The 24133-nt window shown below is 39.2% G+C and overlaps 1 long non-coding RNA gene across 1 annotated transcript; it reads left to right on the top strand.

Annotated features, from left to right (window-relative positions):
- The first annotated feature begins 21500 nt into the window (after positions 1-21500).
- On the top strand, positions 21501-23080 carry LOC127084289 (uncharacterized). The gene is made up of 2 exons (XR_007788676.1): positions 21501-21916; positions 22642-23080. It is a non-coding gene; the product is annotated as an uncharacterized LOC127084289 (long non-coding RNA).
- The last annotated feature ends 1053 nt before the right edge of the window (positions 23081-24133 follow it).

Here is a 24133-nt window from a genome sequence, read left to right as displayed (position 1 = left end):
ATATTTTCTCTCTAAGCAAGTTTGAGAGCTATCAGAGCCATGTCCCCCCGCAGAGGTGTTCGTGGATAGTGCCTTCTGTCCCTGTAGATCTAAGGATTGCCTGGTGTTCCCCAGCAGGCCTGTGGTTGCAGATTTCTCCAGCGGGTGTATTCTCCAGCAAATTTTCCCCAGAAGGGATCTCCAGCGGAGTTGTCAGTGGAGTTTTGTTCCCAGCGGTCGGGTTTGAAATAGTATTGCCATCCCTAGCATGGTCGTGAGCGCTCGTTTCCCAGCAGGGTTGCGAATGTTTCTTCCTAACACAGGGTCTGATGTGTGTCTTTACCCACAAAAGTTCGACTCTTCCTCAGCAGAGAGGCGTGGTATCCCCGACAGGGTGATTTTCCTAGCAGATCTCCCGAGCAGAGATTTGGTGTTGATGATTTTCCTCAGCAAGTTCCCCGAGTGGAGCGGGTTTCAACGAAATATATCCCCAGCAGTTATCCTACCTGTGGATTGAGGAGTTTTCTGCGGCAGAATGATGTTTATATCCCCAACTGAGTTTATCCTACGTGTGGATTTGGAGTGGGTCGTCCCCAGCGGAGTAGCAGTTATTCCCCAAAGCAGAGTATTTTACTTGTGGATTGTTTGATTTCCCCGGTAAAGTCGTCTGGTTATCCCTGGCAAAACTCCATTACTCCCCAGCGAGTAGTATCCCCAGAGAATCGTTTTGTTTGATGTCCTCAACGAAGTTGTATTGATGGTGCCTCAGTGCAATCGTTTTGGTTTATCTTCGCCAGTGTAGTCGCCTGGTGTTCCTCAGCAGAGTTGCAGGGTTGCCTTCCCCGAGCGAAGTCCCCAAGTGGATTGGGTCCTGAGAAGGATGTTCCCCGGTGGAGTCTATTCTTTCCCCAGTAATGGTTGTTTCTCCAGCATGAGTGATAAGTCGGTGCTCTCCCCGCAGAGTTTTCCCCAATAAGAGTCTCCCCGCATAGTTGGAGTATCTGATCAGTTTGGTCCCCCAACCGGAGTTCATTTTGCATCTTGCATATAGTGATCATTGCATCCTCAAAATCGCGTAGCATTTCCATTCAATATGGAGCATTACGCCATAGAAAAATTCAAACATATGCATTCATGTGTTCGAAACCCATCAGACTGTATCCCCGGCAGAGACGGATTATTATTCAACATCTGTACAGCACGTTGGCTACAGTTGCTCCTGATAGCATTCAGGATTGATACCCCACAGAGGTTTATTTCCTCATCCGTTGGTGAAAGGAAGTTTCTCCCCAGCGAGACCATTGCAAGTGTGTAGCCTTGCCCTGACATGTAGATGTCAGTATCCTGTCAGCACCTGCGTGTGTTGCTTCTTTGGTGTCGGTAAACACCATCTTTCGGTGATTTCCCAGTCATGCGTAAGTGTCTGGTCTTTTTTGATGTCAGTAAATATCATCTTCCGATGTTCGTAACGTCATCCTTCTTCCCTAGTGAAGAAATCCTCCTCTCCGTTGGTGTCGATAAACGTCGAGTTTTTCCTATGCGTCTGTTGGCGTATAATTGATATCTTTCCCCACAGGGTCGTCCCCAGAAGGTTTCCTCCTCTCCGTTGGTGTCGATAAACGTCGAGTTTTTCCTAGTCGTCCGCTGACGTCTAGTTGTTTATTCCCCACAGATCATTTGGTAATACCGGGTGATTTCCCTCAGAATCCTCCTCTTCGTTGGTGTCGATAAACGTCGAGTTTTTCCTATTCGTCTTATGACGTCTAGTTGACCCTTCCCCATGCGTATTTACCTCTCCGTTGGTTTCGATAAACGTTGAGTTTTTCTCATTCGTCCGTTGATGTCTGACTGTATACCCTATTCCCAGCCAGAATCCCCAGTAGAGTCGTCGGTGACGTCCTATTTGGTGTCCGGTTGTTGTACCATCCCTCAGTGAAGTGGCTTCTCCCTTTCGTCCGTTGGCATCTGGTCGAGTTTTCCTGGTCGTCCCAGTTGATTCTCCTTCTCCGTTGGTGTCGATAAACGTCGAGTCTCCCTTTCGTCCGTTGACGTCTGGTCGAGTTTTCCTGGTCGTCTCCAGTTGATTCTCCTTCTCCGTTGGTGTCGATAAACGTCGAGTCTCTCTTTCGTCCGTTGACGTCTGGTCGAGTCTTCCCAGTTCATCTGTCGCCCGTTGATGTCTGGTTACCTCTCTGTTGGTTTTGGTAAACGTCGAGTTTTTCCTGGTCGTCCCCAGTTGATTTACCTCTCCGTTGGTCTTGGTAAACGTCGAGTTATTCCTAGTTGTCCGTTGGCATCTAGTGTGATTTCTGTTCCCATTCATCGTCGTTGTGATGTCTGGAAGTGGTTGTACCCTTTTGAGAAGAAAAATCAGAAAAATCAAAATCCCCAGCAATAAATATCAGATCCCAGTGGACGTTTCCATTGGTGGATCCTCGCAGTGTGCAAATTTCTGCGGTTCTTCGGTATTCAATCCCTGTTTACCCTGAAAGTCTGACAGCCGTTGCTCTCATCCATTCGGGTTCCCAGTTGATTGAATAGGGGCAGCTGTAGCACCTCAAATTTGCACCCTACCATTGTACATACATTTTCATATTAGGTCATTAACATAACATAGTCCATTGCATAACATTGCATTGTCCTTGCCCCAAGTGCAAGTCAACAGACAGAATTAGGTCAACTGGTCAGGAGAATCAGTCAAACAAGCAAGCAAGTGCATTTCCATTGAGGCAAAGCCCTAGGGTTGGTTTATCAAGTTCATGTGATTATGTGATCATTGTGAAGTGGTTTGGCCAAATATTGGATGCTCAGAAGTCATCAGTCAAGCTGGATTTCATCTGAAACCCTAGAAAGTCAACTGTGGTCAACTGTGCCTGATTTTATGGATTTGAAGGGGGGAGATGATTTGAAAGGCTTCATTCATGTACATACAAGTCTCATTTGACATATCAAAGATCAAGGTTGAAGAAAATAAAGTCAGATCAAAAGTTTCCTAAAATGGCAGGTGACCTGTAATTGGAAACTGCCAAAAATGGAAAGTTCTTCTCCTCAAATTTACATCATCATAAAAGCTTCAAATGGAACTTTGTCCAACATGAAAGTTTAAGATCTTGTTCTCACCTTTCCAAAAAGTCCAAGAACACTCATTTCTCATGTGTGGTTGGCAAGTTATGATCAAATCATTTTCAGAAAAAGTTGAAATTCAAAAGGCCATAACTCATGAACCATTAGGCCAAATTGGGTGATTCTTTTTTGAGCAAGTCACATTTGACATGTACTATCACATTGCATCATTACATTTCATCAAAAATCAACACATCAAAATGGCATTTTTCAAGTGGACTAATTTGTATTTTGGTGGAAAAAAAGTGATTTTGAGAAATACATGGCATTTGCACTTCAAACCAATTCCAACACATTCTAAACATCAAATATGACTTGTTTGCATGGCATTTTTACTGTTGCATTGGCTGCATTGTGAAAAGGGCATTTTGGCCAATTATGCATAAACTTCATTTTGCTAATTCACTTGAATTTTGCCTAATCTTGATTAGCATTTGGATTAACACATGGTATAAATTCATAATCATAACAGAAACTCCTAATCACAATTCATTTTTCAGATTTAAACTCAGAAATCACCAAAATTCTCTCAATTTTCTTCAAACTTTTTCACACTTTTTTCACCATTTCCATTGAATTTCTTCACTCTTTTTGCTGGTTCTTGTTTGATCTACCTTCTACAGGTATTATTGAAGAACTGTTTCACAAAACCTTGGCCAAAGCATTGAGGAATCGTGACTGTCATCATCAAGCTCATCCATGGCGAATTGATGATTCTTGAAGTTGGAGTATAAGCGAGCTACAAGACCTATTCCAATCATCTTCTACATCATCAAGCATCATCTGTTTCAGCATTTCAGACCTTGGAACGCACGAATCCGACACTGCCATCTCCAAGAGGTTAGAGTTCGATCTCGATAATTGTTGTAATCATGATATGGCTTTGATAGATTGAAGTTCATAGAGTAGCATGCAGCTTGTAGAATTGATTTTCATTAGAAATTGCTCTAGTTATTTGGATTTGAAGTTTGGATGTGAAACTTGATTTTGCTCGATCTGTGAAGTATGAGTAGATTTAGGTTAAATGCTTGTTAGATTCATGATGTATGTTGAACGCCGGTCATTTTGATATAAGGCACGATGATTTTAGTGAGAATTTGTTCATGTTGAATTTCTGGTGATGAATGTGATGAACAAGCTCGAGACCGCGTTCCAAATACATGTTTTGATCCGATTGCCTGGCTTTCGTTTTCAAATTCCTGTTTCCCGCGGCTTCTGTCCACTCGCGCGTTGCCACGCCCTTAAGTGAAACGCGGCGTTTCACTTAAGTGGCCATTTATTTACGCTTTTGCCACTACAGCATTTAAAATCATTTCATTTCTTTTCCTTTTCAAATTTTTATTTCATTTTGATAATCAATCTTAGAAAAATCATAACTCCTTCAATTTTGATCCAAATTTGATGCAATTTTTTGTGCCATTCTCCTTGTGATGTGCTGTATTTTTTGGTTATTTTTAATCATATTGTGCATGTGTGGAAAAATTATTTGGCTAGGGATTATTTGAATGTGTCCTTTGTGCACCATGCTCACCATTTTGATCATAAAATCTTGATGCTTCATTAGAAATTCATGAAATTGTACATGCATGATCTTGACTCTTTCCTGAGCATTTTGATATGTGGTTTGTAATTTTTGAGTTCCTGGATTGAGAGTTATGACATGATCTTTATAGGTGTTACATCTTGTGCCATGCCATGCTATGTGCATCTTCTTGATTTTATTTTCTATGCTTGTTGAACTTGAATTGAGCTGGATTTTTGCATGAGAATACTTGTGAATGTTGAGAATACATGTGAATTTTTCTGGAAAGTTTGAATCCATTTCCTATTTGATTGGGATTTTATTTGCTGCTTGACCAATTGTTCACTTTTTGTGATACATGTCCCCATTTGATTTGTGAAATTCTGGTTATTAATTGGATGGATGTGAAATTGGGCATGTGTATTGTAGACATCTTGAAGAGAATTTTGGCTTTGGTCTCATTCATTTATCATGTTTGATTGCTGTTTTATGATTGGTTGAAGTGAATGCATGTTTTGATGCCTTGTATTGACTTGTTTAAACTTGTCTGAACTTTTTGAATTTCATTGACTTGCTTCCCTTGGTCCAAATGAGCTGAAATTTGGTATGATTGACATGTTATGAATTCTGTTTGATCATGAATTTTTTGAGGATTTGTTGAAATGTTTTGATATTGATTTGATTGTGATCATTCTGTTTGGTCCTTTGTGATTCCAAAATGCATAGTTTGACATGTTTTGTTCATAAAATGGATTTGGTGCATAGTTTTGATGTGAAACCACTTGGGTTGGATTCTTAATTGTTTGATTTTGATTTTGGTCAATTTTCACTTGCTGTTTTGGATTTTTCACCTCCTTTTGACCCTAGGCTTGTCCTAGTGGTCTTTTTTCTCATGTTTGAGTTTGCTTTTCAGGTTAGGAAGCAAATGCTTTAAGGAGATTAATGCAAGTTGATTAAGTTTGGTTGATTATCATGAACTAACTTGTTTTATTTTGTAGGATTCTAACTCATTTGGTTTGAGTTTGTGCTTTGCACATGTGATTGATTGTGTTGTCTGTTGGTTCTTATGCTGTTTGTTTTGACTTTGTGACTTGAATACTGATTATATTTGATTGATTTCAGGTACCATAGTCGATTTAGTTCCTTTGAGAACTTGCTATTGCTTTGCTTTGCTTAAGCATTGAGGTAGAATCTCTTGTCTCCATGTAGTCTGGAAGACCTGGCTTGTTACCTTGCCAGGCACCTGTCTGAAGTCCTCCTTAAGAGGCAATGTTTGTGATTGTTTACTTTGTCCCCAAGCAGGAAAAGACCTCATATGAGGTAATTGGTAGACAAAAGAGATATGTAGCCTATCTCCTACTATTCTGTGAGTCACTCACCTTGCTCACACCACTTGTGTTGATGCATAGTGAGTAAAAACCCAAGATCAGCTGAGTCAGTTTCACCTTTCATCAGCTTCACCTTGACTCTCAATGTCAAGGTTAAGAGCTAACCTCACCCTGATACAGAGGCTTGTTTGTCGAGGTTGACGTGACCCCTCGACTAAAGCCTAGCCTTGATGTTTGAGCCCCTTGTTGGTGTGTTTACTTCATGCTGTATGTGTTTGTGTGGTGTGATTGTATCCCCTAGGTTTGCTAGACTCCGCGTAGTCTCGTTTGCATGTCAACTAAGGTAGCACGGTTCCTTCGTATAGGACTTCCTTTCTTGCTTGAGCTTTCCTAAAACACAAACAAACATTATCCCCTCTTAAGGATACGTCAACTCCTTCTACTACAGGTGAGTAAGTCTCCAAAGGTCGAGCATCCGGTAGATTGCGCAGTGACGTTGTCCGCTTAAGAAACACAAACCAACAGGAATAGTTTAGCCGAACTACGGCAACTCTGATTCTCATGTCCAGATGAGATACGTAGGCACGAGATGCGATGTCTTGTCGAGTTTGACTGACAATTAACACTAATTCTTTTCTCTCGCCCTCGTTGCGATTGAGACCTTCCCCTTCTCTTGCCCTAGTTGCAATCGAGACCCTTCTTCTTCCTGTGTTGGTGTCAGGAGATGGATGTAAGCCCAGCGATTGGCCTTCCGTATCCTCTTGTTGTGTGCTTGGAGTCCGGTATAAGTCCATCAAGTGGCATCTGGTTTCCAGTGTGGGTGTGTTTTGGTTCGGAAGCTGATGTAAGTCCAGCGATTGGCATTCGGGTTCCATGTTTGCCCTTGTTTGTGTGGTTTTGGGTGCGTGTTAGCCGAGCTACGAATGCTCTGATTCTTCTTCATCCAAGAAGATACGTATGCATAGGATGCGACATCCTAGCGAGCATGTGTTATTTCCCCGGTCCGAACTACTTTGACTCTGATGTCTATGCCTGATAGACTAAGTAGGCCCAGGATGTGATATCCTGCCGAGTCAGTCTTGTTTGGTTTTCTTGTGTCTCTTTCAGCCAGTGTGTGTGTGTTTATGAGCAGTGTTTTAGCAACCTTTTTCCTTCCTATTGTGCGTGGATCCCGTCGAGTACGACGGATGCGTAGGGGTGCTAATACCTTCCCTTCGCATAACCGACTCCCGATCCCATTCTCTTTGGTCGCGAGACCATGCTTTTTCCAGGTTTACTCTGAGCGTTTCCTTTCCCTCTTTTGGGATAAATAACGCACGGTGGCGGCTCTGTTGTTCTTGTTTTCCCGCCGGTTTTTCGCGTAATGCGACAAAGGTGACAAAACCGATGACTAATTTGAGCAGAGGGACTAATCCCCCGTTCACCACGTACCTTCACCACATGCATCACTTGCACACATTCCACATTTTACTAACCCTTCCGCAAGTACATCCATTGGCTTCTACATTACTGAAGAGATGTGGAGAGCATAACAGGCTCACGAAGAAGAACGCGATGGCCTATTTTATGCCATGTATGAGCAAAAATAGGACATGATGGAATTCATGCGTGAGTCGCAGTGACAACATAAGCAATCCATGCAATCTATGATGCAATCTCAACTTACCATCACTTCCCAACATCAATGCCAAGAAGCCTACCTTGGCAACCAACTCAGGCTAGTATAATCGACTCAAGGTTCCATACTTGGGAACCTTCGCACACTTCAAGAGTCTAACACCTCACTAGTAGCAAGGGTCGAGCGGCTTGGGCTATCACAAAGTGACCGACGCCGCACTAAGAGTCGTCATCCTCGATAAGCAGGACAGGGAGGAGAGGGTACTAGCGGTCAGCAGTAGCACGATCCAGGTTCTACCTATCTCATTTTCACCTTTTATAGAAACATTAAGGAAAATGTTCGGTTTAAGTGTGGGAGGGGATATTTACTGTTTTCTTAATTTCCTTTATGTTTTTTTTTTCTTACCGCTTTCTAGTTTAGTTTTTATATATTTTTAGTCTATTTATAGTTTGTTTTTAACAATTACACGTGTTTGACGAGTCATTTGTGTAGTTTGTCTAGTTTTTCCCATTTCTTGATCCATAACAAAAAATTTAATAAAGAAAACAACTTTTACTTTGAAAATTTGGGTTGTTAGACAAGTTTAGGATCATTCGTTCCATAGACTTGGGAAAATTTTTGAAAAATAGATATCATCTTAACACCATAAGTCTCTTGACTATAAGGACTTATCTAGATACTTATTATGTTTTAGCCTTAAAATCTCACCCTTAAGTAGTTTATTTTAGCAGTCAACACCATCTTAGTCACCGCTACATGACAAACTGATGCAAATAGGTACGATCCCACGAAAAAGAAGAAAAAGAAAAAAAGATATAAATTAAAAGCAAAGAAATAGAAAAAGTATTCCACCTTCTAAGTTGGGTAACCTTCACCCGGTTATTTAGCCTAACGGTTGTGAATCCTTTTTGAGTATGCTTATGTATTTGTGGTTAAACTACAAGGAATAGTTAATATTGATACAATCATGGATCAGGATTGCCAACAAGTTTTTTCACCATGCGAGTGCAAGATAACAAACTTAATGTGATTGCGCCTGAATGAAAAAGGAGTAAGAAGGGGATTAGTAAAGTAGGTCTGATTATAATATCTTGATATGATTTTGTTTGCATAGAAAAGAAACTTATGACCATAATCCGCGGAAAGTGTTATTATGATGCCTTTAGTTCACAAGTTATTACCCATCAAAGCATCATTGATTGAACTAAAGTCTCTAACCCATATGTAATACTGGCGTGTTGTTGTTTATCTTTTGAGCTTATGAGAGTTTTTGCTTGAGGACAAGCAAAGATTTAAGTGTGAGAGAATTTGATAACACTAAAACACACTGCGTATTTGGCTCGGATTGCACATGTTTATTATATTTTATTTATCAATTTCTTGTATTATGCTTGTGTTTTGTTTCATTTTTAGGTAACAATGCCCAAATAAGCCTCCGGCGAAGAAACGACACGAAAAGAGCAAAAATCGGAGATTTTAGGTGAAAATTACACACAAGGCGTCCCACTTGGCGTTGGCCAAGGAGGGCGCCATGAGGTGTCATGGTTTGACCATGTCCCAATGGTTACAAGATCATATCTCCCACTCCTTACACACTTGGAGGGGGCCAAGTAGTGGATGGCGGGCGCCATCCACCTAAATGAAGGTTTTGGTCAAGGCAGTTGGAGCATTTTCCCCATGGCCAGAGAAATTCTCTACACGAATTTTGAATGGGCTACTTGGACCCAAGGCATGCTCGTAGTATAAATAGGTCTTAGATTCTTAGTTTTTAGGCATCCAATCTTCGTTTCAACATTAGGCATAAACTCACTATTCAAAGCAGTAATCTGTCACATCGAGAGGTTATCGCACTATTGTTGTAATCGAGATTGGAGCATCGTAGCATAGAAAAAGTTTATTTTCCTGTCAAGTTTATTTTCAAGTCAGCTTTATTTTCCCGAATTGTACCAGATTCAAGTCTCTGATTTGGAGCAGGTTTTTATTTCAATTCGCAATGTATTATATCACATTGTCTTTACTTTATTAAATTCCTGCACCGCTTTACATTCTTTATTTTCTTGTTCCGCTTTAAATTTATTTACATTATTGCTCTGATTTACTTTGTTTACTTTACCGCACGATTTACTTGTTTTAATTTTTTTTACCACTAAAAAGGGGATTTGTCTTCAAACCGAACTTAAGAGTGACACTTTCGTTCTTTTGAAATCAATCACACACTTATCACATTTTTAATCCCTAAATGACTTATTTTGCAAATCAATTATATGTAATGTTTACCGTAGTCATGTCCAGCTAAATTTATTATGCTGGCATGTGAGGACCATCATTTTGACGGTACTTCATATGTTATTTTTGTAGAAATACTTTAGGGGTTGACTTTGATTTTTAACAAATTTTTCTGAACTTAAATGGATCGGCCGCTACGTAAATGGGATTGTGCTTCTATTTACGTAACCGTCGTGATTACGTCGGATAAGATCGAAAGTCGTCCGACACTTTAGATAAAAGTTAGTTAGTTTTAATTGATAAAACAGCGAAAGCGCTTTATTAATTAATTAGGAAATTTTGATATTATTAGAAGGCGATTGTAAAACTATTTTCGGACGCGTTCATAGATTTAGGATCTGATTATCTGAGCGAAATCCCGGAACCCTTTTAAGTCAAACTTTCAAATCAAAATCACTTTTCAATTTAGTTAAGAGTTTATTTCCTTAAAAAATGAGTCTACTACTTTAACGCGGTAAGTGCCGCCCATATGTGACAAATGGAAGGTATAGATTATAGGGTAAAACTCGGTTCCGATAACGCTAACACGGTGGTTCCTGTTTAATTAACTTTTATTTCAAGAAGCAAATATTGCCCCGTAAGTGTTACTATTAGACAATAGGAGTACTGTTAGATCGAAGTGAATCACATTCCAGTATTATTTCTCTGAATTCAATCTTTGTTTTTATTTTCGGTACGCATTGCAGTCTATTTCAATTAGCCTTAGATATAAAACTTAACAATAGTAATCGATAGATTGACATTGGTCTCTATGGGATCGATAATCTTTTATATTACTTGGACATACTCTGTATACTTGCGGATAACACCCATCAACTCTCAAAGATACAATAAATTTGTCATCGAACTTTATTTATTCCCGAAGGAAAAGGAAAACATTGATAAAAACCAAGGGAAGAGAAAATGGGTAAGGAAGTCAGTTATGCAAGGGGAAGATATTAGCATCCTTCATATCTATTATACTCAACATGAACCATTTTGATTGTTATTTGCAAGAATGAGTGTTACTATCTAAAGATTACTCCTGAAAGGAGAAAAAAGGTTAACAATTAGGGTGCTTGCCAAGTATTGGGGCCCTCGTGCCTATGTATCCTCATAGTGCAATAAGGAAATTAGAGCTTTGTAACTCATGGAACTAAGATAGATGCATTAGTTGTGTTGCGATAAAATGGATGTGTTTGGATCATATTCTAGCACTTACACATTGCTTGTATGCTCACGCATGGAGGCTTAACCTTCGTTCACGGTATAATGGAAGTAACACGTCCTTCCTAAAAAGGTTTTAAACATAAAATAATGCCCAAAGGAAAAAATTGAGTTTTGATGAGGTGAGTTTGCTTTTACTTTGAAAAGAAAGTCTTGATTTGAATCATACTAGAGCCTATAAATGAAGGTGAATACAATGAGCAACTAGATCATTCGTCTCATGCCCAAAGATATTCAGAATGAGGATAAGAATACTCCACTCTTACCTTTTCTCTATTACTTAAGGCTCGTGGCTTACAATTCTAATCATATTGTTAATTGTTTTTGAGTTTATTCACAAAATGGTTTTAGTCTTACTGAAATAAAGAAAATAAGAGGGAAAAAGAGAAACCCTATAAGGTTAAAAGTTGATCTTCAGTCTGCATCCCACATCTGTGTAGAAAGACTTATCAATTATTCAATTTAAATTGCAGTAAATTCTATGAATATAGGCGAATATGATGAGCAAATGGTGTAACACCCCAATAAAATAAGATAATTATTTAATTTAAGTTAATAATATATTTATTAATTTAATTAAATAATTGGAATATTTTTATTGGAATTATTATTATTGGATTATTTTATTATTATTATTATTGGAATAAAAGTTGGAATTAGAAAAGGTCCCATTTGGTAAAAGGGTTATTTTCACGTGAAAAGGAAAAAGGGGCAGAAAAGTGGAAAAAGGGCAAAGAGAACCAGAGAACAAGGGTTGGAGAGAGGAAGAGCTTGAAGCTGCAGGATTTGCCGGATTAACTCAGGTAAGGGGGGTTTATCGCCGTTTAATGGGTATTATGGGATAACATGTCGTGGGTAGTGATAAACCATTGATTTGACTCTGATTAGAATGATGCATGATGAAATTGTGAACTCTTGGATGAACGAAATTTGGATTATAATTGAAGGGAATTCGTAGGAATTAGATGTAATAATGTTAGAATTTGTGAAATCGAATAGGGGATAATTCGCGTTAGATGATATGAACGATTAATGTGTAAAATTGGACTGTGGGAGGTTGGATCTGAAGAATCTCGTGGTAGAAAAAACCATAGCAGATCTGGAAATCTGGTTTCTGGTCATACGCGTATGGCACTAGGCAATACGCGTATGAGATGGTCTGGTACGCGTATGGCACTAGGCAGTACGCGTATGGATGAGGAAGATGATGTTTTGAACGTGGTTTGGTCTCTGTTGGTACGCGTATGGAGAAGTGGTACGCGTAGCATACGCGTATGAGATAGGTGGTACGCGTATGGGATTTGGCTGAGAATTGGGCCATACGCGTATGGGACTAGGCAATACGCGTATGGGCAGGATTGTGATTTTTCTGTGCTGTTGTTGTGCAGTTCTTGGTTGTTCAGCTGAGTAATGTAATTTAGCTGATGTATGATAGAGTAGGGATCATTTCCCGTTGTTTTGAGTAGTATCGGTATTAGTAGAGTGTGCTAATACTGTGATTGATTATTTGGTATGACATGATATGATTGTGTGGTAAATATGTTGATGATGTATGATGGTATGCATAATGTTGTGAATGTATCTATTATGTATGCAATGGTGGATGATTGTTGATGTTGCATGACTAAATGATTTAGCTTGCATATTGTGGCCTTTATGGTGGTAGCTAATTCCCATGGTGAGGAATTAGTGAGTGAGTATTGTGGATTGTTGTTGATGTTTGCATGCTAGGTGATTAGCGTGCATATCATAGCCCTTGGGGTGGTAGCTAATTCCCATGGTGAGGAATTAGTGAGTGAGTCACTAGGTCTCAAATGAGTGGGACTAGTGAGCTTGGTAGCCGTATCTGGATTTGATCGGTGAGGTTGGACTATATGTTCACGAATAGTCGGTACCGCATGCATGGAGTCTCATTGCATAATATATGTATGTATGGCGTATAATATGAATGGATGTATTCCAATATTATACGTGTGTTTTATGGTTGTGTTGAGTTTGAGTATGATGATGATGATGATTATGAGTGGATATTGCCGTTGCTGAATATGTGTGATCTGATTAGGGTGATGATATGTGTTAAATTACTTAGCATTTCATGATATTTTATAATGCTTATTATATCGATTGAGGAACTCACCCTTACAACTATTTTTCAGGTAACGAGCAGTGATTGAGTAGAAGCTAGTGCTTGGAGTCTAGTGTAGTCTCCTTAGTTGGGTCATGCTCTGATAGATGTAACATCGGGACGGGATGTTTTACCTTGTTGAATAATTTTACATGTAATGTGTTACATGTTTTGCATGATTGATTTGATTTCTATCCGCTGCGTATTGTGCAAATGCTTTATGTTTTGAATTAATAAAAGAGCATGACAGTTATTTAGTGAATGGTGTGAAATGATTGTGTGACACCCTTAATTGCATAATTACTCTGATTGATATATTGCTATTTTAATTAAATATTTTGGGGTATTTTAGAAGGGTGTTACATTAGTGGTATCAGAGCATAGTCGGTCGAGTCGAGTCGTAATTATTCTGTTTCCCTGTACGTGATAGGTGTTGTGCAACCCTATCAGTACTTATTGTTTTAGCTTGTTGGGTTTTCAGAATAGAGATGGCTGGAAGAGGTAGAGATGACGATGCGATTGCTGAGGCTCTGGGTATGCTAGCTGGAGTACTTGGAGGGAATCCGAATGTTGTGGGAATGGGAGCTGGTGGTCAACTGAGTGAGTTCCAGAAGAACAATCCTCCAATGTTCAAGGGAGCATACGATCCAGATGGTGCTCAGAAGTGGTTGAAAGAGATTGAGAGGATCTTCCGAGTGACTGAGTGTGCCGATAACCAGAAGGTCAGGTTCGGTACGCATATGCTGTCAGAGGAAGCAGATGATTGGTGGGTTGCTACCCGCACTGAGTTGGAAGCTGCTGGAAGTACTGAAATCACGTGGGCGGTGTTTAGAGAGAGATTCCTGAGGAAGTACTTTCCAGAGGATGTCAGAGGAAAGAAAGAGATAGAGTTCTTAGAATTGAAGCAGGGTAACCGGTCTGTTACTGAGTATGCTGCTAAGTTCACAGAGCTGTCAAAGTATTACACTCCCTATAACGAGGCTACTGGGGAATTTTCAAAGTGTGTGAAGTTTGAGAATGGGTTACGTCCCGAGATCAAGCAGGCTATTGGGTATCAGCGGATTAGAGTGTTTTCTGACCTGGTGGACTGTTGCAGGATTTTTGAACAGGATACCAAGGCCAGAGCGGAGAGCTATCAGCAAAGGGTTGATAGGAAAGGCAAGAATCAGAATGATCGTGGGAAACCGTATGCAGCTGGCAAAGGTTTCTAGAAACAGAGTGGGATGAAGAGGCCTAGTGGGGGAGACTCCAGTGCCCCTGCTAAGTGTTTCAGATGTGGTCAGGCTGGACATCGTATCCATGAGTGTACCAGTAATGAGAAGAAGTGTTTTAAGTGTGGCAAAGGCGGTCACTTGGCTGCAGAGTGCCGGTTGAAGACTGTGACTTGTTTCAACTATGGAGAAGTGGGTCATATCAGTCCACAGTGTCCTAAGCCGAAGAAAGAGAACCAGTCGGGAGGCAAGGTCTTTGCTTTATCGGGTTCTGAGACTTCTGCAGATGATCGTTTGATCCGAGGTACGTGTTATATTAATGGCTTTCCTCTTGTAGCTATTATTGACACAGGTGCGACTCATTCCTTTATATCTTTGGACTGTGCTGTGAAACTTAAGTTAGAGATATCTGAGATGCATGGAAGTATGGTAATTGATACTCCTGCGAAGGGTTCAGTGACTACTACTTCAGTTTGTTTAAATTGTCCTTTGAGTATTTTTGGTAGAGACTTTGGGATGGACCTAGCGTGTCTTCCACTAGTGCAGATTGATGTTATCCTGGGTATGAACTGGTTGGTGTTTAACCGAGTTTATATCAACTGTTTTGATAAGACTGTGATCTTTCCTGAGATTGAGGAAGGAAAGAGTTTGTTTCTATCAGCAAGGTAGGTGAATGAGGCAGTAGCAGATGGGGCAGAGTTGTTTATGCTGTTAGCGACTTTGGAGGCTAAAGATAAACTGGTGATTTGCGAGCTAGCTGTGGTGTGTGATTTTCCTGATGTGTTTCCGGAAGAAGTGAATGAATTACCGCCAGAGCGTGAAGTTGAGTTCTTGATTGATTTAGTACCTGGTACTAGGCTGATATCGATGGCTCCGTACCGTATGTCTGCTGTTGAGTTAACTGAATTGAAGAGTCAGCTGGAAGATCTGTTGGATAAGAAATTTATTCGTCCGAGTGTGTCACCGTGGGGTGCACCAGTGTTATTGGTTAAGAAGAAAGAAGGTACTATGAGGTTGTGTGTGGACTACAGGCAACTGAATAAAGTGACGGTCAAGAATCGGTATCCTTTGTCGAGGATTGATGATTTGATGGATCAGTTGGTTGGTGCGAGTGTGTTCAGCAAAATAGAATTGAGATCGGGTTATCATCAGATACGTGTGAAAACTGAGGATATTCAGAAGACTGCTTTCAGAACAAGGTATGGACATTATGAGTATTCTGTAATGCCTTTTGGTGTGACTAATGCGCTTGGGGTATTCATGGAGTATATGAATAGGATTTTCCATCTGTACCTAGACAAGTTTGTTGTGGTGTTTATTGACGATATTTTGGTGTATTCGAAATCTGAAGAAGAGCATGCTGAACATTTGAGAGTGGTTTTAGGAGTTCTACGAGAAAAGAAGTTATTTGCTAAATTGTCCAAGTGTGAATTTTGGTTAGAAGAGGTTAGTTTTCTTGGTCATGTGATTTCCAGAGGTGGTGTTGCTGTTGATCCTTCTAAGATAGAAGCGGTATCTAAGTGGGAAGCTCCGAAGTCAGTTTTTGAGATAAGGAGTTTTCTTGGACTTGCAGGTTATTATAGGAAATTCATTGAGGGATTTTCTAAGTTGGCGTTACCGTTGACGATGTTGACTAGAAAGGGGCAAGCGTTTGTTTGGGACTCAAAATGTGAAGAAGGTTTCCAAGAGTTAAAGAGAAGGTTAACTATTGCTCCTATTCTGATATTACCGAGTCCGTCCGAACCATTTGAGGTTTACTGTGATGCTTCATTGTTGGGTTTGGGTGGTGTGTTGATGCAGAATAAACAGGTTATAGCTTATGCTTCGAGACAACTGAGGGTTCATGAGAGGAACTATCCGACACACGATTTAGAGTTGGCAGCTGTGGTATTTGTTCTGAAGTTGTGGAGGCATTACTTGTACGGGTCAAGATTTGAGGTTTTCAGTGACCATAAGAGTTTAAAGTATTTGTTTGATCAGAAAGAGCTGAATATGAGACAGAGGAGATGGTTAGAGTTTCTGAAGGATTATGACTTTGGTTTGAATTACCATCCGGGTAAAGCAAACGTAGTGGCTGATGCATTGAGTCGGAAATCATTGCATATGTCTATGTTAATGGTTAAGGAACTGGATTTAATTGAGCAGTTTAGAGACTTGAGTTTGGTGTGTGAGAGTACTCACAATAGTGTTAAATTGGGAATGTTGAAGTTAACAAGTGGTATTCTGGATGAGATTAGAGAGAGTCAGAAATCCGATGTGCTTTTGGTGGACAAGTTGACTCTAGTGAATCAAGGTCAAGGTGGTGAATTCAGAGTTGATGAGAATGGTGTTTTGAAATTTGGTAATCGGGTGTGTATTCCGGATGTTACCGAGCTTAAGAAGAGTATTCTTGAGGAAGGACATCGTAGTGGCCTGAGTATTCATCCTGGAGCTACGAAGATGTATCATGATTTGAAAAAGTTATTTTGGTGGCCGGGAATGAAAAGAGAAATTGCGAGTTTTGTTTATTCTTGTTTGACTTGTCAGAAGTCAAAGATTGAGCATCAGAAGCCGTCTGGGCTAATGCAACCGTTGGCTATTCCAGAGTGGAAATGGGATAGTATCAGTATGGATTTTGTTTCTGGTTTACCGAGGACAATTAAGAATTTTGAAGCTATTTGGGTGATTGTTGACAGATTGACAAAATCGGCTCATTTCATTCCGATCAGAATGGACTATCCATTGGAGAGATTAGCTGAGCTGTATATTGAGAAGATTGTAAGTTTGCACGGTATTCCGTCGAGTATTGTTTCGGACAGAGATCCTAGATTTACATCGAAGTTCTGGGAAGGTTTGCAGAGGGCTTTGGGAACTAAGCTGAGATTGAGTTCTGCATATCATCCACAGACTGATGGTCAGACTGAGAGAACGATTCAGTCACTAGAGGATCTTTTGAGGGCTTGTGTTTTGGAAAAGGGAGGTGCTTGGGATTGTTATTTACCTTTGATTGAGTTTACCTACAACAATAGTTTTCATTCGAGCATTGGTATGGCACCGTTTGAAGCTTTGTATGGTAGGAGATGTCGGACACCTTTATGTTGGTATGAGTCCGGTGAGAGTGCTGTGGTTGGACCGGAGATTGTTCAACAAACTACGGAAAAGATTAAGATGATTCAGGAGAAGATGAGGATTGCTCAGAGTCGTCAGAAGAGTTATCACGACAAGAGGAGGAAGTCACTTGAGTTCCAAGAGGGAGATCATGTGTTTCTCCGTGTTACTCCGATAACTGGGGTTGGTCGAGCTTTGAAGTCAAAGAAGTTGACACCTCGATTTATTGGTCCTTATCAGATTTTGGAGAGGATAGGAGAGGTAGCCTATCGTATCGCTTTACCGCCGTCACTTGCAAATTTACATGAGGTTTTTCATGTGTCTCAGTTGAGGAGGTACATTCCTGATCCGTCGCATGTGGTCCAAGTAGATGATGTCCAGGTGAGAGATAACCTGACTGTTGAAACATCACCTATGAGGATCGAGGATCGAGAGTTGAAGCAGTTGTGGGGTAAAGAGATTGCTTTGGTAAAGGTAGCTTGGGGAGGACCAGCAGGTGTCAATGTGACTTGGGAACTTGAGAGTCAGATGAAGGAGTCGTATCCGGAGTTATTCGCTTGAGGTATGTTTTCGAGGACGAAAACTCTTTTAGTGGGGGAGAGTTGTAACACCCCGATAAAATAAGATAATTATTTAATTTAAGTTAATAATATATTTATTAATTTAATTAAATAATTGGAATATTTTTATTGGAATTATTATTATTGGATTATTTTATTATTATTATTATTGGAATAAAAGTTGGAATTAGAAAAGGTCCCATTTGGTAAAAGGGTTATTTTCACGTGAAAAGGAAAAAGGGGCAGAAAAGTGGAAAAAGGGCAAAGAGAACCAGAGAACAAGGGTTGGAGAGAGGAAGAGCTTGAAGCTGCAGGATTTGCCGGATTAACTCAGGTAAGGGGGGTTTATCGCCGTTTAATGGGTATTATGGGATAACATGTCGTGGGTAGTGATAAACCATTGATTTGACTCTGATTAGAATGATGCATGATGAAATTGTGAACTCTTGGATGAACGAAATTTGGATTATAATTGAAGGGAATTCGTAGGAATTAGATGTAATAATGTTAGAATTTGTGAAATCGAATAGGGGATAATTCGCGTTAGATGATATGAACGATTAATGTGTAAAATTGGACTGTGGGAGGTTGGATCTGAAGAATCTCGTGGTAGAAAAAACCATAGCAGATCTGGAAATCTGGTTTCTGGTCATACGCGTATGGCACTAGGCAATACGCGTATGAGATGGTCTGGTACGCGTATGGCACTAGGCAGTACGCGTATGGATGAGGAAGATGATGTTTTGAACGTGGTTTGGTCTCTGTTGGTACGCGTATGGAGAAGTGGTACGCGTAGCATACGCGTATGAGATAGGTGGTACGCGTATGGGATTTGGCTGAGAATTGGGCCATACGCGTATGGGACTAGGCAATACGCGTATGGGCAGGATTGTGATTTTTCTGTGCTGTTGTTGTGCAGTTCTTGGTTGTTCAGCTGAGTAATGTAATTTAGCTGATGTATGATAGAGTAGGGATCATTTCCCGTTGTTTTGAGTAGTATCGGTATTAGTAGAGTGTGCTAATACTGTGATTGATTATTTGGTATGACATGATATGATTGTGTGGTAAATATGTTGATGATGTATGATGGTATGCATAATGTTGTGAATGTATCTATTATGTATGCAATGGTGGATGATTGTTGATGTTGCATGACTAAATGATTTAGCTTGCATATTGTGGCCTTTATGGTGGTAGCTAATTCCCATGGTGAGGAATTAGTGAGTGAGTATTGTGGATTGTTGTTGATGTTTGCATGCTAGGTGATTAGCGTGCATATCATAGCCCTTGGGGTGGTAGCTAATTCCCATGGTGAGGAATTAGTGAGTGAGTCACTAGGTCTCAAATGAGTGGGACTAGTGAGCTTGGTAGCCGTATCTGGATTTGATCGGTGAGGTTGGACTATATGTTCACGAATAGTCGGTACCGCATGCATGGAGTCTCATTGCATAATATATGTATGTATGGCGTATAATATGAATGGATGTATTCCAATATTATACGTGTGTTTTATGGTTGTGTTGAGTTTGAGTATGATGATGATGATGATTATGAGTGGATATTGCCGTTGCTGAATATGTGTGATCTGATTAGGGTGATGATATGTGTTAAATTACTTAGCATTTCATGATATTTTATAATGCTTATTATATCGATTGAGGAACTCACCCTTACAACTATTTTTCAGGTAACGAGCAGTGATTGAGTAGAAGCTAGTGCTTGGAGTCTAGTGTAGTCTCCTTAGTTGGGTCATGCTCTGATAGATGTAACATCGGGACGGGATGTTTTACCTTGTTGAATAATTTTACATGTAATGTGTTACATGTTTTGCATGATTGATTTGATTTCTATCCGCTGCGTATTGTGCAAATGCTTTATGTTTTGAATTAATAAAAGAGCATGACAGTTATTTAGTGAATGGTGTGAAATGATTGTGTGACACCCTTAATTGCATAATTACTCTGATTGATATATTGCTATTTTAATTAAATATTTTGGGGTATTTTAGAAGGGTGTTACAAATGGGTCATTCATCTTGTACCCAAAGATATCCAGAATGAGGATAGAAATTCTCCACTCTCACCCCTTCTCTATTACTTAAGGCTCATGTCGTGTAATTTGCATCATAATTGACGAGTGTTGAAGTTGAATCTCCTTGTTGCTTCCTGTGACGAAGTGTTGCTTTGAAGAAAGAGACTTGGCAATCATTTGATTCAAATTGTATTAAAGTCTATGAATAAAGGTGATTACGATGAGCAACTAGATCATTTGTCCCGTACCCAAAGATATTCAGAATGAGAATAGGAATTCTCCACTCTCACCCTTTCTCTATTTCTTAAGGCTCATGGCACACAACTTGATTCCAGATTGACAAGTGTTGATACACCTTTATTGTGCTTAAACAATAGTCCAATTTGTCTGCAATGTGTAGGCCTTGTACTGACTTAAATTCTTAAACTATTGATCTTTAATCTTGAGGTCTTGAGCTTCTGAGGTCCATTATAGCTTGAACACAAAGCAATTTCCCTGTCAAGTGATCAAGGGTCTTTTGATCACTTGAACATGCTTAGGGAATTGAGCACGGTGCAAAGGATTTGGTTGATCAAAGTAAACTTTGATCAACACAACCAATGGGAATGGGAATGAGTTGAATCATGCACATAGCAACCTAAAGGGTTAATCAATCAACTTAAAGTAGGGGAACATACATATCTAAACCCTAGGGGATAAATCTTAAACATCTAAGTCTAAGGGAACGTGTCATGGTTAAAGTGTGATCTCATCAAAACAATCAACACCAAAATTCCATCAAGAAATCAATTCATAAACAAAATTAAATCCACAAATAAATTCTAATCAATTAAAGTCTAACATCTAATCATGGAAGGATTAAACATCTAAAACATGTATGAATTAAATCAAAATCACATCATGCATTTCCCAGTTATCATGCATTCAACAATCTAAACAAAATTAAAAACCATGTTAAACCATGTATTTTCCAATTCATTTTTCCATAATTAAATCAAAAAATTAATCCATCAATTAATTTTAAACTAACCTCTAATCATGTTACAATTCTAATCAAAACTATCAAATTAAACCCTATTAATTTGCACCATTATTAAACTAAAATCATCTAAAAAATTAGCAAGAAAAAATAAGGAAAATAATGCAAAAACCATGCCAAATAAAGCCCAAGCAGGGGGTAATCAACCAACCCATGGAGCAAATAGACCAGGGTGCATGGGCCCAAACAGAGGCCCATGTCTCAAGTAACCATCAGTCAAGGGGTGCACCAACAGAAACAGGGCAACATTTAGTAAAATTGGCCAAGAAGCCCAAGCAAAGGCCCAAACGAAAATTAACATAGCAAAGAAGACGAATGAGGTCAAATCTGACTAGGATCTCGATGGGCAGTGCAAGTGGTGGCCACATCAAATTAATGAATTTCAAAATGAAATTGAACACATGATAATCATGTTAAATATGAAACTCAGATAAAAAACTTAAACGCGTTCAAACTCATCTCTTCTTCGTTCTCCCCTCCGTCGTGCCGAAGGTTATCCCCAGTGACGGAGGCTCTCTAAAATCAAACACCATCACCTAACCTAGTTTGAATCCTTAAATATGAATATACCATTGAAATTCCCTAATTCCTCGAGAACTTCTCAAGTCAAAACAAAACCTTGACGAACCCTAACAAGGAAAAAAGAAATTAAATTGCACTCATTTGGAATAAAAGTCTCCGGGGTTAGGGCTTTGATTCCCCTAACCTCAAGCTACGTCACGGTAACAAGGATTTATGCAAATAGTGGAAAAAATCATGAACTCACCGGTGGAGCACGCGCAGTGATCACCAGAATTCTAGGTAAATTCTCTGATTCGTCTTTGTTTCTAACTGTTGCATATTCTCTTTCTTCTTCTCGTAGCTTCTTATGGAAAAAAACTATGAATGATGCCTCTTAATTAATGTATCTGTGAGAGAGATAATCGTAATCGTGAGGCTTAGCTCTACTCGGTTGAAGCTTCAAGGTGAAACTTCAATGAGTATGTCGAAGGAGATTTGAGTGATTGTGTGAGAATCGAGAGAGAAAAATATGAGAGTGAGAAATTGTGAATCTGAGAAAAATGGAAAATGATGTGTGATCGAGATTTTGGGAACCAGATGATTTATATAGAGCTTAAAATTCTTTTAGGAAATGAGATGCAGGTTAAAATGAAATTCAACTTTTAGTTAGAAATCAGAAAGTTAGTTAGAGTGAAATTAGATTGAAATTCAATTTGAATTAAAGTGAAATGTAAATGTACTCTTTGTTGGTTAATGAGATGTTAATCAGAATGCAGGTTGGAAATGCAAATGAAATCTGAGTGAAATGAAATGTTAACGAAGTTTCATTCGAAATGCAGGGACTCTGTTAATTTGTTAATGTGAATTAATATGAAATCGATGTTCGGAAACTCGAAATGCATATGAAATTTGTATTAAACGAAATTTGTTTGAAAGGAAATTGGAACTTTTAAATGCAATGAAATGCAAATGTAGGTGATGTTAGTTAATGATTTTCAAAATGTGTTTGTGTATGCAAATGTTAGTTAAACTATAGGTTAACTTGTATAGACCGAGTTGCTTTGTGTGGGTCAATGGCTGCTACTTTGGAGATGTGCAGGACATGGTTTCACATGGCTTTTGAAGTGCATTGGTTGATTGTGCTTAGACTGTTTGGGGATTCAATGGCTAGTGTTATGGAATTGAGATATGAAGTTGACTCTGGATCATGCTTTTGAAGCCATGGAGTGGATGCAAGAATTGTTTTGGGAATTTGGAATGCTTGGACATTGTTGGGTAATTTGGTTGTAATATAGGATTTACGTTGTAATTCAAATTGGAAATTATATGTTTAGAAATGGTTGAATTGAAATGTAATGTATGGTTATAACATGATTTTGTGGTTTATGGAAGTGTATATGGTGATGTCATGGTCTATGTATGGTATTAATGAATGAATGAAAACTTGGTTGAAACTTGATTTAATTTGAATTTGGTTTAGATGGAAAATGGAAAATTGATGGGTGAATGTGGTTACGTGATGTGAACTAATGCACTTTGAATGGAATTTGGCTAAAAATGGTTTAATCAATGAATAATGAAATAAAAAAAACTCAAAATTGGCAAAACTAAGCAGGTTCAATCGTTGGTCCAAAAGTTGGTATGCCCAGGAAATGGATTTGGTCACGGACCTAGTCATAGACTTGGTTTCTTGGTCCAAAAGGTGGTTCAACCTAGAAATTGACCAAGTACCCAAAGCCATGAAAAACTAGGGAAAACAAATATTTGATAATGAACATGATAGAATGAATAGAAACAAGTCTTAGAGGGTCAAGAATGATGAGTTGACTTTGGTCAACCGGTTGACCAAAAAGTCAACAATTGGCCAAAAGTCAACTTATTCAAAAATAGTGAAGTTTGTAATATTTTTTCAATGCAACATGGACAATGTAATCAAGTGAATGGAATGTGAATAGAACATGAATGCAATCATATCTTAGACCAATCACATAGCACCGTGAACTAGGGTTTAGTTCCAGTCAAACAATAACTAAAACCTTAAACCAAATGAGTAATAAATCATCAATGTCATGAGTCAAGCTAGGGTTCACAATCCCTCAAAGAAAACCACAAGATTCACTACACTTCAAGATTAAGAAACTAGGGTTTGGGCAATGAATGAACACCATGATGCAATCTCCTAGGTCTCAAACACCAATTGTCCCTGATTAGGGTTTTGCACCTTTAATCACCTTGATGAGCCACCCATAATGACTGTAGCATCACAACTCCAAGGACTTGATCTTCAAGCAACCCTAGGTCCTTGTCAAGTGAAATCAACCTCAAACATTTGAATCTATGATGGTGTTAGTGCACTAGATGATATGAATGTTCATGAATGCAGATGAATTTTAAACCAAAAGGTTAGATGAAAATGAAAAGGGGACGAAAAATGTTGGGGTATGAAAATATGGTCATGACGGTCAACCCACTTGTCATGAAGTGTCTGTCATCCTCCCCTTCACCCACTCGTCACCC

The sequence above is a fragment of the Lathyrus oleraceus genome, chromosome 5 (genome assembly GCF_024323335.1).
Source record: "Lathyrus oleraceus cultivar Zhongwan6 chromosome 5, CAAS_Psat_ZW6_1.0, whole genome shotgun sequence".
NCBI lineage: Eukaryota > Viridiplantae > Streptophyta > Magnoliopsida > Fabales > Fabaceae > Lathyrus > Lathyrus oleraceus.
Note: the sequence above shows the minus strand (reverse complement) of the source record. Positions and strands in the feature narration are given on the sequence as shown.